General features: G+C 36.7%; 1 pseudogene; it reads right to left on the bottom strand.

Annotated features, from left to right (window-relative positions):
• Positions 1 to 4,694: 4,694 nt before the first annotated feature.
• On the bottom strand, positions 4,695 to 6,308 carry LOC130860513 (elongation factor 1-alpha 1-like; annotated as a pseudogene).
• Positions 6,309 to 13,876: the final 7,568 nt, after the last annotated feature.

Here is a 13,876-nt window from a genome sequence, read left to right as displayed (position 1 = left end):
TAAGTTCCTTCTCACACTGTATAGCTTCCTCTCAATAGTAATTATATGTGTTTATATAATTACTTAATGGATGTCTGACTCCTCTTCCAGAATACAAACTCCATACGAGCAAAAAGTTTACCTTCTCTATGTTATCACCAGTGCTCATGACAGAGCTTAGCACATAGTAACTGTTCAGTGTATATTTGTGTATGTGTTCAGTACATGTTTTTTAACAAGGATTTTTGATGATTCTCTGAAAGTGGCCTATAAATAAGACCTTGAGAAATAATGAATTAAGAAAGTAGTAACCTACCTTGCTCCTCTAAGAACTACCTATAAGGAAAAACCCAATACTCTTTTTCCAGGAAATAATTCTATTTCCTGGGCAAATTCAGAGTCACAGACAATTAAAAACACAAGTCCAAGGTGCCTGACTGATATGCCACACCACAAAAATTTGGAAATTAGTAATCCATCATTCCACACCATTTCAGTGCTCAAGTTCATCAAGACTATATACCCTTTTATGTAATATATTTCATATTGGATATTTCCTCAGTCTTCTTGTTTTATTTGAAAATCAAAGCTATTGTAATTTTTAATAGGAGGATCCCACATGCTTTGACACCCTCATACCAACATGACTTTAATGATACTGCAGGACATCTTCTGGGCTCCTCACATAACCATTATAGGTGTGCCAGAATAAGACAATATGTCAGCTCTCTTAGGCAGTATTTTATTCTGCCGTAAGCAATATTTAATTCCTATTTTTAATTAACTATTAAACAGGGTCATTTGCTCTGAAAGTGTATTCTTTAACTCTCTTAGGATACATTTTAGCATTCAATAATTTCACAGGTAGGGCATTTTTGTTAGGATGCAGAGAATGGGCAATATCTACAGCAAAATCCTGGACTCCTCCAGGGCTGGATACATAATTTGCAGGACCCAGTGCAAATTGAAAATGTAGAACTCCTTGTTTAAAAACTAGGGGGAGGAAAATGCCAGTAGTGGAGCATTTTCCCTTCTTCATGGTCTTCAGTGTCTCATGGTGTTTTTACTGACTATTTAATGTTCCAAGTAAAAAAATAAATACAATTTTAACTTATTAGCATACTTTTTTACTATTCATCTGTTATGCAAGGCCAGTTTAGAATGAATGCAACATTTAATCTGTATGTGGAATCACTGAAATTAACGGAATTCCTATGTTTATGGCTTGTCAAGGAGGGTGCCTGAAACTGGCCAGAGCAACAAACATAAATCATACTCAGGAAGATTGAAAAGAAAAAGAAAGCATCCCCTCACTCACAGAGCTGGTCAAGAGAGTTCTAGGCAAGAGATACTTATGGGGCAAGTGCAGACACTCACAGAAACCAGGAGCCCCATTCTACCCCAAGCCTGAGGATTCTAGGTCAACCCTTCTACCAGCTGCCAGACCTGTGCCACACCCTGACTGAACAAGTCACGTGTCTCTCCTTTTAACAAACCAACTCTATAACTCATGGTAGATGGGTGCGCCCACCAAGGTTTTTTTGTTGTGTGGCACAAGGACCAAATCTGACACTCCTCACACCCACATCCAGGCCTACCAGGAGCAAAAGGTGGCAGCAGTCATGGGGTGGAGCCAAGAGAAACCTAGGGCACTAGGGAGTAGGGGAGTGGGTCACACAGAATCCATCTAATGGCAGACAGGAATATATGGGAGCCCAAACTCCAAGCCTTTTATTCATGCTCTACTGCCTTATCAGACTTCACTTACAAAAAATAAATTTAAAGATAAAATTACTAAGAACCTCAAAATGGCAACTACAGAGCACAAAATCCCAAGTGCAAGGTCCTTAATGTCGATCTGTGTGACTGCAACAGTTAAACATTTATGAATACAGTCTTGTATCCTTCCTTTTTTAAATGGACAGATGCTGAAGATGATATGATGCAAGATAACAGGAAGACAGAAGCAGATCTTCAGGAAACAGGGCAAATATTGTCACACCAGGCTGACATCCTATTTTTCTCAATAATGATGAAATGAGATGCTACTCATCTGGGTAGTTTATAGACTGTTTAGAAGAAGAATGAAATAGAGTAATAAGAAAAAATAGTGTAATTCTGTCATAATGGAAAGAACTTTTGTTGACCTATAAAATTTTTGGTTAATAATTTGCTATTCAGAGGTAGATGTGAGATATCAATGAGATTAGTTTCTGTGTGGCTTTTTGACACAAAAGGATAATAAAATCTTCAAAATAACTGACATTTGACTGGGTCTCTGCCTTCATTAAGCCAACCCTGGATTCCAAAGGGATACAATGCAATCAAGATCTATAAGACTATGATTCTACAGTACAAAACTTGAAAGATCAGTTACATAAGCCTAAGGAAATATAAGGCAGATCACAGATTCCTTAAATTACTTCCAACAACCTACAGTTCAAATAATATTTTAAAATTAGCCTTGACTTGTAATAGAAAACCAGATGAATTTTCCAGCCATTTATGCAACTTACATCGACTTCAATAATTATTCCGTATAGAAGTGAAGCACTGGGTGGGGGGGACTCGAGGGGGGGGGAGTCAAGGAAGGGAGGGAATACGGGGATATGTGTATAAAAACAGTTGATTGAACTTGGTGTACCCCCAAAAAAATAAAAAAATAAATAAAAAAAAGAAGTGAAGCACTTTGGAATCAGCCTCAGGGGCCTTCTATGACATAAAGTAGACAAGGAATAATTAAAAGGGAAAAAAAAAAAGAATTAATTCTTGAACAGTGAAAATAATCATCACTCAAAGAAAATTCTTAATGTTACTTAAATATGCTATTCTACTCAATCTATAGAAAAATAAATGTCTCCACCCTGATGTGACTTTTATTTTACCTCAGAAGACACTGATATATTCTGTTGTCTATCATTTCAAGAACAGTGTCATGTATAGTGCCTCTATAAGGGAGAGATTTACTCAAAGGCTCTGAAGAAGGATGTAGACTGCTTGGGTTCAGAGGGGAGTAAGAGAGGATATAGAAAGCATAGGCCTGCATTTTCTGGAAGCTTATATACTTATCAAAACATTCTTGAGGAAAACTTATTTATAATAAGTCTCACAGGTAGTCCCATGAGTTGCTGCCCTTAATAGGGTAGAAATCTAGTGGTAATATAAATTTCTCATGTTTCAGAGAAATACTTTTATTATGTTGAGTATTACTAATTTATCATAGTATATAAATTATATTTATATATTTCATCATACTATAATATAAATCTTTGAAAAGTTAAAATACACATTTAGAATTTATTTTAACTCAAAAATAAGATGACTTCTTAACTCTAAGGTTCCTGAATAGAACGAGTAACTGAAAAAGTATCATGCCTTGATGTCTGTGTATGTGTGTGTGCACGTGTGTGTGTCTGTGTATGTGGGTTTGTACATGCATTCACATTAATGCTCAAGAATTTTCTAGGTATCAAATTTGTCCTCATTTTTCATTGGGTAGAACTTCCATGAAGGACTGAGCTCATGTTTTTCTTAATGAACAAATGGAGAACATAATTAACACATTTTTGTTTTCACATAAAAATATAAGACAATGTGCAACTGCAACCTATTCTGTTAAGATTAGAATTTAATAATTCATAATGTTAATTCTTCAATATCATTTAATGGTGTATGGAAACTGAGATTTTTATGAAAGCAAACAGCCCACACTGAAATACAAGAATAAGTAAATTATTTACAACTCAGAAAGATATACTTATGGAAAATCAACATATTGAGTGCTTTTGGAGAATATCTACTAGAATTTATTCAATTACCACCATATCTTCAACTGAAGCAAACTTTGAGATCATCTAAATAAATCCACACATATTTTACATGATGAAAGTGAAGTACAATGAGTTAAATGACTCATTCCTTGGATCACTATTCATTAGTTGCAACGGTCACAACCTTCATTTTATAAATTTAACCCCAGAGTTTTTTCTCTAACAAAACATGTTTTCCAAATAGTAACATCTCCAAATATTTTCCAACATTATAAATGGAAATATCCAGTTGTTCAGTTTCAGTTTTCTGTTTTTGCAGGAAGGCAACTAAACTCTACTGAGGACCTGCTATATGCATACTGTTTTTGTTTAAATTAAATTTTTTAGGACATAATTGTAAATGCATATGCAGTTATAAGAATAATATAGAAAGATCTCATATACTTTTGAATCATTGTACCCAAAGGTAACATCTTGCAAAACTACAGCGTAATATCATAGCCAGGATAACAGCTGTGATATACTAAAGACTGAGCATCCTTCCATCACCACATGATCCTCACTATTGCCTCTGCATAGCCACATCCTCTACCCTTTGCTACCACGTTCCTGACCTCTGGTAATCACTAACATGTTCTCCATTTCTATCATTTTTGTCATTTCAAAGTTGTTACATAAATAAAATCATATAGTATATAAACTTTTGGAGTCGGCTTTTTAAATTCAGCATAATTCCCTGGAATTTTATACAGGTTTTTGCAGGTTTATTATTTATCACTGAGGTTTATTATGCATTGCCGAGTAGTATTTCATAGCATGGATGTACCACAATTTGTCTAACCATTTACCCACTGAAGGGAAAATGTGCTATTTTTGATACTATTTTTTTTTCTCATTAAACTTTCTTTAATGGGTCTCAAATTCTGTGACAGGTTTTTGGTCAAGTTGTTTCCATTAAAAAGTACTGATTTTAAAAACTAATAACTTAAAACTGTTACACACAAAACAAATGGTCCACAAAACATTCTCCTTTCCTTCTGAAGGTTTTACGATGCATTGTTATCATTAATCAGTCTTTTACTATTAAACTTAAATGGCCAATTGAGACAAACAGTTCTGAGACCGTTCTTCCACCACAGATTAAGACTGGGGTGGCAGGTATTGGGGGGAATATTCATTTAGCCTTCTGAGCTTTCTGGGCAGACTTGGTGACCTTGCCAGCTCCAGTTGCCTTCTCGTCCACTGCTTTGATGACACCCACAGCAACCATCTGTCTCATGTCACGAACAGCAAAACGGCCCAGAGGAGGATAGTCGGAGAAGCTCTCAACACACATGGGCTTGCCAGGAACCATATCAACGATGGCAACATTACCAGATTTCCAGAATTTGGGGCCATCTTCCAGCTTTTTCCCACAACAATGATCAATCTTCTCCTTCAGCTCAGCAAATTTGCAAGCAATGTGAGCTGTGTGACAATGCAGCACAGGTGCACACCCAGCACTGATTTGGCTTGGATGGTTCAAGATAATCACCTGAGCTGTGAAGCCAGCTGCTTCCATCAGTGGGTCATTTTTGCTGTCACCAGCCACATTGCCACAATGAACATCTTTGACAGACACATTTTTGACACTGAAGCCTACATTATCACCAGGAAGGGCTTCACTCAAAGCTTCACGGTACATTTCAACAGACTTCACTTCAGTGTTATGTTGACAAGTGCAAAGGTGACCACCATGCCAGGTTTGAGAACACCAGTCTCCACTCTACCCAAAGGGACAGTACCAATACCACTAATTTTGTAGATGTCCTGGAGGGGCAAACACAAGGGCTTGTCAGTTGGGCGAGTTGGTGGCAGGATGCAATCCAGAGCTTCAAGCAGAATGGTTCCACTGGCATTGCCATCTTTACGGGTAACTTTCCATCCCTTGAACCAGGGCATGTTAGCACTCGGCTCCAGCATGCTGTCACCATTCCAGCCAGAAATTGGCACAAATGCTACTGTGTCAGGCTTGTAGCCAATTTTCTTAATGTAGGTGCTGACTTTAACAATTTCCTCATATCTCTTCTGGCTGTAGGGTGGCTCAGTGGAATCCATTTTGTTAACTCCAACAATTAGTTGTTTCACACCCAGAGTGTAAGCCAGAAGGGCATGCTCACGGGTCTGCCCATTCTTAGAGATACCTGCTTCAAATTCACCAACACCAGCAGCAACAATCAGGACAGCGCAGTAGGCCTGGGATGTGCCTGTAATCATGTTTTTGATGAAGTCTCTGTGTCCTGGGGCATCAGTGATGGTCACATAGTACTTGCTGGTCTCGAATTTCCACAGGGAGATATCAATGGTGATACCACGCTCATGTTCAGCTTTCAGTTTGTCCATGACCCAGGCATACTTGAAGGAGCCCTTTCCCATCTCGGCAGCCTCCTTCTCAAATTTTTCAATGGTTCTCTTGTTGATCCCACCACATTTGTAGATCATATGGCCAGTAGTGGTAAACTTCCCCGAATCTACATGTCCAGTGACAACGATGTTGATGTGGGTCTTCTTCTTTCCCATTTTTGCTTAGGGTTAGCGGTGGTTCTCACGACACCTGTGTCCTGGCGGCAAACCCGTTGCGAAAAAGCTATTTTCGATACTATTAAAAATAAATTTGCTATGAACACTTGTGTGTATGTTTTTATGTAAACATAACTGTTTTCATATATCATGTGTATTATATAGTGTCTATAGTATAGATAGCATAAAGTATACAGTATGGTGGATATCACATGTATATATACTAATATACATATTATGTATAATATATATTGTAACACATGGTGTCTACATATAATGTAACTTTTATATTGTATTAATTTTCTGCTTACCACAATCTTAGTGACTTAAAACAATACAAATTTACTATCATATTTCTAGAGATCAAAGATTCTAAAATGAAAGTGTCAGCAGGATGGCTCCTTCTGGAAGCTCTAGGGAGAATCTGTTTCCTTCCCTATCCATCTTTGAAAAGCTGTTCTCACTTGTCACCTTCCCCCTTTCTTCCATCATCACTTCACCTTCTCTCTTACACTGACTCTATTGCTTCCTTCTTATGACTCCTGTGTTACACTGGGTCCATCTAGATAACCCAGGCTAATTCCCCCACCTCAATATCCTTAGCTAGATTATATCTGCAGAGTCACTTTTGCCATGGAAGGTAACATATACACAAACTCTGGGGTTTAGGGGATGTACATCTTTGTGGGGATATTATTCAGTGTACCATATATAGTGCAATATACTATATAGCATATATTAGATGTAATATATTTATATTAATTTGTAGATAGATTGCAAATACATAATACATAAACATTCACATACAGACTTATAGGATAGTGTCTGTCTTCTTCACTGCTGTATTGCCAGACCTATTGAGAATAGTGCCTCAATTTGAACCTGACCCAGTAAAATATTTGATAAACAAATAAGATCCTGTATCTTCTTCACCTTATAAAGAATATTTACTAACAAGCTTTCCTTACTTAAAGAAAAAGATAAGGATTTTGTAATACGTATATTAAAGCTTGTTTGGAGGCAAACAATAATTATGATTGTTGAAAAATCAAACATCATTAAATCTACTGCAAAAATCTTCCAGCTAAATGTAGATATTTGAAAATGTCTTGATTTTGCTTAAAGCTTTGTTTCTGCAAAAGAAAGGGAAGTAAGATGGAGGAATACTGCCCTCAATTTAACTGTAATCACTGAGGAATAATGGCTGGTAAGGTAGAGAGCTGAAACCCCTGACAGTGGCCCTTGATTCACTGAGGGAGGTCATTACTGAAGACAAGACAACATGGTTGAATAAGACATATCTCTTGGGTCCTAAGTTCCTAAAAGACAACACAGATCACAAAGAATGGAAAAGGAGAAAAGGGATGTTCTGACATTACTGTTAAGAGCTAATACTCTATTGTGAGGTATGGATGTGTTAATTAACTCAGTGGTGGGAATCCTTTTACAATATAGATATACATCAAGTCAACACTTTCTGCACTTTAAATACATCAAAAATTTATTTGTCAATTATACCTCAGTAAAGTTGATAAACAAACAAACACTCCTGAGTCAACTAGGTGTCATTGAAAGAAAGGAAATAGGGATTGAGCAAATTACCAATGGACACACAAACTATTAACCTCCAAATGTATATTCTACTTTTCCTACTAATATTAACTCATAAACATTTTATACTGTCATTAGAATCTTTATATACACAAAGACTTACATATAATTCATTGTTTTCTGTATTTGCCTTGCAATAGAAAAGGTCTGGGAACACTGATCTCTGTTACAACTCCTTACTTCCCACCAATAGTTCTCATCATCTTCTTAACTATTCACCTTTTATTGTACCCTCAAGTCACCTCAAAATGTGTGCTCTCTTCTTACTAGACTGTCTTTTGCAAACTTAAATGTCTGATGCAAACAATGCAAGGAAGAAACTACAGGAAAATTAGAAGATTTTTTTAACTTTATTTTTTCTAGAAAGCCAGTTACAGGTTCATGGGAGCAAACAGCTAGTAACCAACTAAATGAGGGCAAGTCTATAACACAAATCTTATTTAATAGGATTAGCAAGGTCTGGGTCATGAAAGGTATGAGAACAGTTTCATTATGAAACTAGTGACTGTTTGTGTTTATAGAGTAGCAGAGTGATCTCAAGAAAATAGGGTCACAATTGCAAACAAGCTACTGCTCTCACCTTGTTCGCCTGCTTACAGATATTTTATTATTCACTTCACCTATGTTACCTTTTTAAAAATTTTCAGAGCAACTTTATAAAGCAGATGTCATTGTTCCAACTTTGCAGAATGGGAAACACAAACTGAGAGTTTACTTGACTGGATTCTCACCATTTGGGTTTTTAGCTCAGAAAGCATCTGCTTAAAAATGTCTTTCTTCATTGCATTACCCATCACTACCAACCCTTCCTTTAATCTGCATCATATAACCCTCTTATTTTTTTGTTACAATTCTCATTTTATATTACATTTAAATTTATTTATTTTTTGGTCTGTCTCTACCATACAAACATGTAAACTGTTTAAGGGTACAGCATGCACTTACAGCATGCATTTGTCTTGGTTTCTTCTGTTTTCCCAGAGCCAAGAATGATAATTGGCCCATAATCAGCACTTAGCATTTATTTTGGAATGATCAAATACCCAGGTTTTGTGGACTGCAGAGATGTGACCTACATGTAACAGGAAAATTCAGAAACACACATACATTTAGAATCAGGCATTTAAATTCAATCTGGTATTTCTTTTACAGAAAGTATGACACATTTAGGGGAAAAAGTGTAAATTTTTTTTTAAGTGGCTGAATTTGAGGAAAGAAAAGTTTAAGAACTGTAATTTTCGTCTGTGCTTATGTGGCAACTGTGTCTAGTTGCAGAGCGAAATGCAGTAAAAATCATTGCTCTGGCAATGAAATTAGCAAGTACATTAAAGTTCCTTCATCATCTTCTTTATTACATTTCAAAACTGCCACTCACCACACACTGCAAAATATCTTCACGTAATATGAACACATCTTCCAGGTCATTTTTGCAACTGTGGATACTAAAATTCATTGTTTTCCTTTTTGCTACTAGCATGTTATATACTCTCATGGTACTGGTGCTTTAAAAAAATATTGGACATGGGCCAGATTGTAATCAAATAAAAATATTTAGGCAAGGCTAGATAATTTAGATAATTTAGACTAAGCTAGGTAATTCCCTAAGCACTTAAGGGCTGCAACTTAGTTCTCTTAAATAGTACTGGTTCAAAAGAATGAAATTAGAACACTTCCTAACACCATACACAAAAATAAACTCCAAATGGATTCAAGACCTACATGTAAGGCCAGACACTATAAAACTCCTAGAGGAAAACATAGGCAGAACACTCTATGACATCCATCAAAGTAAGATCCTTTTTGACCCACCTCCTAGAATCATGGAAATAAAATCAAGAATAAACACATGGGACCTCATGAAACTTCAAAGCTTTTGCACAGCGAAAGAAACCATAAACAAGACTAAAAGGCAACCCTCAGAATGGGAAAAAATAATTGCCTATGAAACAACGGACAAAGGATTAATCTCCAAAATATACAAGCAGCTCATGCAGCTTAATACCAAAAAAGCAAATAACCCAATCCACAAATGGGCAGAAGACCTAAATAGACATTTCTCCAAAGAAGACATACAGATGGCCAACAAACACATGAAAAGATGCTCCACATCACTAATCATCAGAGAAATGCAAGTCAAAGCCACAATGAGGTATCACCTCACACCGATCATAATGGCCATCATCACAAAATCTGGAAACAACAAATGTTGGAGAGGGTGTGGAGAAAAGGGAACTCTCCTGCACTGTTGGTGGGAATGTAAGTTGGTACAGCCACTATGGAAAACAGTTTGGAGGTTCCTTAAAAAACTACAAATAGAACTACCATATGATCCAGTAATCCACTACTGGGCATATACCCAAAGAAAACTATAATCCCAAAAGAAACATGTACCATAATGTTTATTGCAGCACTATTTACAATAGCCAGGACATGGAAGCAACCTAAATGCCCATCAACAAATGAATGGATAAAGATGTGGCATATATATACAATGGAATATTACTCAGCTATAAAAAGGGATGAGATGGAGCTATATGTAATGAGGTGGATAGAACTACAGTCTGTCATACAGAGTGAAGTAATTCAGAAAGAGAAAGACAAATGTTGTATCCTAACTCATATATATGGAATCTAAAAATGGTACTGATGAACTCAGTGACAAGAACAAGGAAGCAGATACAGAGAATGGACTGGAGAACTCGAGGTTTGGGAGGGGGTGGGGGGTGAAGGGGAAGCTGAGACGAAGCAAGAGAGTAGCACAGACATATATATACTACCAACTGTAAGATAGATAGTCAGTGGGAAGTTGTTGTATAACAAAGGGAGTCCAACTCAAAAAAAAAAAAAAAAAAGTTCTTCATTAGCATATCCTAAAGAAAAAAAAAAATAGCACTGGTTCCATTCCCCTCAATAGATTGGCATAATAGATACCTGTCAATGGGAAAATTTTCAAAAAATCCTTTCAGACATTGACAAGATGAATAATCTGTCTCGTAGGTGGGCTATGTTCAAGTTCTTTGTGTCTAGTAGACAGACATCATGTGTTTGTTTCATTCCTCAACTCTTTACTGAGTACTGGCCAGATGCTATGCCCTGTCTTAGACAATGTCTATCAGGTCTTTCTACGACTTATCTCTACTTTTTCCTTCTTATTTTTGCCTCAGCTGAGGCATCTTGTCCAAAGAGAAGCCTTCCAAGAATGGATCTTTTATTGTTTGATCCCCTTATCATATATCCCTATATCCACCTTTATGAATCAATTATGAATACTATCATTGTTCATTTATGATGTGTGCCTTTCCCAACTCTCTAAAGTCCCAGAGATTAGATACCATGTCTGTACTGTTCATCAACTCATCTCCAGTATTTATTACTGATTGGCATGTAACAGTTGCTTAATCGTTTTGCATCTCTGCATCTTGCATAAATGCAAACAATGAAAAGCAAAATAATAATACATAAAATGGAGATCTGCTAAAAGATACAGCAGGAGCCCTTGGCTTAGATAAACCCTGGTATCTGTAAAAGTTAGGAAAATTTTCATAGGGAGAAGACAATAATATAAAATTGACCCTGCAAACAAGGTAAGCAGCGACAAGCAGATATAAGGGCAGTTGAAAGGAAAGAAGGGTCTAAGCACAGAATGTACGGAAATCTACAAACTGGAGCACAGACTGTGAGGTACAGAAGTGCCAGGAAATGAATCCAAGGAAGCAATGTTGTCTAGTGGTCAAATAGCAGTGACGACTGCAGCTGCCACCTCACACCTGCACTCCCACATACTGTGCCAGTAAAAAAGCCATGGGCCAAACGGATTTCCACAGCTTAATATTCACTCTGCAGTAGGCAGCATGAGGTTCGTGTTTCTTTTCTCCTGTCACCAAGTCCCATGGGGAAGATATGAAGCAGACCCAGGTGAATAATGCACAGTGAATCTACAACTGAGGAAGCCAAGCTTTGTAGCCCCGCTTCCCATTTTTATAAAGAGAAATCTGAACAACCCTGGCCTAGCAGGGAGGCATTATCTTTATTATCCTAGTTCAGAAATACATCTGCCTTCTGACCAAGAGGGAGAAACTGTCTCTTGTTTCTGAGGCTGCTTGCTATGCAAACCTCCTTGTGAAAAAACTCTGTCAGGAGGTGTGTAGAGATGTCTTGGAGAATTGCTTCTCAACAGTAGTGAGAATACATTTTTGAAAAGGCTTCTTTAGTAATGGAGACATTTTTATTTACATTTTTCTGTTGATGGGGACATAATGACAAACTGCATGTGAGTGAAAAGTAGGATCATATTTCCAGATGAGAAAGCAAAAAAATGCTCTTATCAAGGATGATAGGTGAGTAGTTGCCTCATATCTCAAATACCCAAACACTAAATGGCTAGAATAGCCAACCAATGTAGTCACTGGACCTATCTTTTGAGATATATGCACAGAGACTCTTAGTGGAATGTAAAATTATAGTTATGACTAGAGTTTAAATATTTTCTGGATTTCTTTAGAGTTTTGTCTGTGTCAATTCACAACTCTGGATTACTCTTCACATTTTATAGCACATAAAAGCTTTATGGCATATAATATGATTCTTCTGTTAACCTGATTCATATCACCTTCCCAAAAGTCAGATTTTCTTTCATCTTCCAATTTCAACAAGAGATATTTTTTTTCTCCTTGCAATGACTTATTTCAGAATGGTAAATTTTTATGAACAACGTCTATTGCAACGTTGAGTTTCAGAGTTGCTTTATACTTATATCTTCCTCTAGTAAAAATGTCCCCACAATGAAGATTTTCTCTTTGAAACATTGATAAACCTGAGGAGATGATGTTAGATGTAGAAAATGAGAGCTGTGTTCTTTGCTTTCTAGAGAGGCATTAAATTAAAATTAATCATAAATTTAATCCACTGGAGATGGTGGATATTTGAAGGAAAAGGAGAATGAAAATTGGTCTAATTCATTCATTTGATATTTATTAATTGTTTTACATAGTCTAAGCCTTCTCTTACATTTTCATGGAATCACAAGAAAAGAATAATTCTTGGTGATACCCTCAAGGAGCTTTCAGCGTAGTGAGATAAACAAAAGGAAAAAACATCTTTTTAAAAAGCATGGAAACTTTTAATAGGTTAATACACATAGTAGCTAAGAAGTTTATCCTCATGGAGTTTTTTTTCCTAAATTGGTTTATAGTTGCTTTACAATGTTGTGTTAGTTTCTGCTGTACAATGAAATGAATCAGCTGTATGTTTACATATATCCCCACCCTCTTGGACCTCCCTCCCACCCCACACCCCATCCCACCCATCTAGGTCACCACAGAGAGCAAGCAAAGCTCCCTGTGCTATACAGCAGGTTCCCAATAGCTATCTGTTTTTCACGTGGTAGTGTATGTGTCAATCTTAACCTCCCAATTCATCCCACAGCCTGTCATGTTCACAAGTCCCTTCTCTACATCTGCGTCTCTATTCCTACCCTACAAATAGGTTCATCTGTATCATTTTTTCTCGATTCCACATATATGTGTTAATATACGATGTTTGTTTTTTGCTTTCTGACTTACTCCACTCTATACGACAGACTCTAGGTCCATCCACGTCTCTACAAATGACCCAATATACCCTGAGAAAACCAGAATTCAAAAAGACACACCCTCCCCCAATGTTCACTGCAGCAATATTTACAATAGCCAGTACATGGAAGTAAGCTAAATATCCATCAACAGATGAATGGGTAAAGATATGGTACATATATACAATGCAATATTACTCAGGCATAAAAAGGAACGAAATTGGGTCCCCATGGAGTTTATACAAAGTTGTATAGCAGGGAACCAGAATGAGATCTTGGTTTTGAGGCATGAGTAGAGATTAATAAGACAGAATCTGAAAGGAATGAAATGGTATTTCACATTAAAGGAAATATGTAAAAATGCATGTCATTTTAAGGAAAGCCTAGA

Source organism: Hippopotamus amphibius, chromosome 9 (assembly GCF_030028045.1).
Source record: "Hippopotamus amphibius kiboko isolate mHipAmp2 chromosome 9, mHipAmp2.hap2, whole genome shotgun sequence".
NCBI lineage: Eukaryota > Metazoa > Chordata > Mammalia > Artiodactyla > Hippopotamidae > Hippopotamus > Hippopotamus amphibius.
Note: the sequence above shows the minus strand (reverse complement) of the source record. Positions and strands in the feature narration are given on the sequence as shown.